Source organism: Numida meleagris, unplaced genomic scaffold (genome assembly GCF_002078875.1).
Source record: "Numida meleagris isolate 19003 breed g44 Domestic line unplaced genomic scaffold, NumMel1.0 unplaced_Scaffold401, whole genome shotgun sequence".
Taxonomy (NCBI): Eukaryota; Metazoa; Chordata; class Aves; order Galliformes; family Numididae; genus Numida; species Numida meleagris.
Window position 1 is genome coordinate 33,988 of NW_018364622.1, and position 2,491 is coordinate 36,478.

Below are 2,491 nucleotides of genomic sequence, written 5' to 3' on the forward strand. Positions count from 1 at the left end.
GGGGGGTCCCCAAATTGGGGGGGGGTCTCCAAAATGGGGGGGCCCCGAAATTGTGGGGGGTCTCCAAAATGGGGGAGGCCCCCAAAAAGGGGAGGGATCTCCAAAACGGGGGGGTCCCCAAAATGGGGGGGTCCACATGCACCGCAGAGAGCCCTGTGCGGTGGCGGGGGGCCAAATCTGGGGGGGGGTCCCCAAAATCGGAGGGGCCCAAAATGGGGGAGGGATCTGATTGACAGCTCGGTTTGACCAAGGGTTCAGTTTGATTGACAGCTCAGCGGGGGGGGGGGGAGAGCCCGCTGTGATTGGCGGAGCGCTTTTGATTGACAGCCGGGCTCGGTTTGATTGACAGCGCGACGGTCAAACCCTGAGCGGGGTTTGATTGACAGCGCCGGGTGATTGACAGCGGGCTGTACACTCACCGCACCCTTGATTGACGCCTCGAGATGATGGACAGCTCTTTGATTGACCGCTCTCTTTGATTGACAGCTGTCTTTGATTGACAGCCGGCTCCGGGTGACACTCCGTCAGATTGACCGCTCTGACTGAAAAAACCCACAGCGCCGTCGGTTGGCGGCGGCGGGGTTGACGGGCAGCCGCGTCCGATTGACAGCCCAATGTGATTGACAGCTACATCTTGATGATGACTCCGGTTGACGGCCCTGTCCGATTGACACCTGTGTCCGATTGACAGCCGTGTCTGATTGACAGCCCCATCTGATTGACAGCCCCGTCTGATTGACAGCTTCATCTTGCCGATAACTCCAATTGATGGCCCTGTCCGATTGACACCTCTGTCCCATTGACCCCTCTGTCCAATTGACAGCCCAATGTGATTGATTGACAGCTTCACCTTGATGATGACTCCGGTTGACGGCCCTGTCCGATTGATGGCCCTGTCCGATTGACACCTCTGTCCCATTGACAGCCCCATCTGATTGACAATGTCATCTTGATGATGACTCTGATTGACGGCCCTGTCCTATTAACACCTCTGTCCGATTGACAGCCCCATCTGATTGACAGCCCCATCTGATTGACAGCTTCACCTTGATGATGACTCTGATTGACAGCCCTGTCTGATTGACACCTCTGTCCGATTGACAACTGCGTCCGATTGACAGCCCCGTCTGATTGACAGCTTCATCTCATTGATGACTCCGATTGATGGCCCTGTCTGATTGACAGCTCTGTCCGATTGACAGCCCAATGTGATTGACAGCTTCACCTTGATGATGACTCCGATTGATGGCCCTGTCCGATTGACACCTCTGTCCGATTGACACCTCTGTCCGATTGACAGCCCCATCTGATTGATTGACAGCCCCATCTGATTGACAGCCCCATCTGATTGACAGCTTCATCTTGCTGATAACTCCGGTTGACGGCCCTGTCCGATTGACAGCTCTGTCTGATTGACAGCCCCATTTGATTGACAGCCCCATCTGATTGACAGCCCCGTCTGATTGACAGCTACATCATGCTGATAACTCCGGTTGACAGCTCTGTCTGATTGACAGCTGAGTCCGATTGACAGCCCCTTCTGATTGACAGCCCCATCTGATTGACAGCTTCACCTTGATGATGACTCCGATTGACACCTCTGTCCGATTGACACCTCTGTCTGATTGACAGCCCCGTCTGATTGACAGCCCCATCTGATTGACAGCTTCCCCTTGATGATGACTCCGATTGACGGCCCTGTCCGATTGACACCTCTGTCCCATTGACAGCCCCATCTGATTGACAGCCCCGTCTGATTGACAGCTTCATCTTGATGATGACTCCGGTTGACAGCCCTGTCCGACTGACACCTCTGTCCGATTGACAGCCCAATGTGATTGACAATGTCATCTTGATGATGACTCCGATTGACGGCCCTGTCCGATTGACACCTCTGTCCCATTGACAACTGCATCTGATTCACAGCCCCATCTGATTGACAGCTTCATCTTGCTGATAACTCCGGTTGACACCTGTGTCCAATTGACAGCTCTGTCCGATTGACAGCCCCATCTGATTGACAGCTTCACCTTGATGATGACTCTGATTGATGGCCCTGTCCAATTAACACCTCTGTCCGATTGACAGCTCCATCTGATTGACAGCTTCATCTTGCTGATAACTCCGGTTGACAGCCCTGTCCGATTGACAGCTCAATGTGATTGACAGCTTCATCTTGCTGATAACTCCAGTTGACACCTGTGTCCGATTGACAGCTCTGTTCGATTGACAGCCCCATCTGATTGACAGCCCCGTCTGATTGACAGCCCCGTCTGATTGACAGCCCTGTCCGATTGACAGCCCCTTCTGATTGACAGCCCCATCTGATTGACAGCCCCGTCTGATTGACAGCTTCACCTTGCTGATAACTCCGGTTGATGGCCCTGTCCAATTGACAGCCCCGTCTGATTGACAGCCCCTTCTGATTGACAGCCCCATCTGATTGACAGCTTCATCTTGCTGATAACTCCGGTTGACACCTCTGTCTGAT

The 2,491-nt window shown here is 53.6% G+C and overlaps 1 protein-coding gene across 1 annotated transcript in view; it reads left to right on the forward strand.

The window, feature by feature from the left end:
- Positions 1-2,244, forward strand: part of LOC110391545 (TBC1 domain family member 10B-like) — a gene marked incomplete at its 5' end in the record, with an annotated part of 11,800 nt that extends 9,556 nt beyond the window's left edge. The window contains 1 exon segment of the mRNA XM_021383437.1: positions 487-2,244.
- Positions 2,245-2,491: the final 247 nt, after the last annotated feature.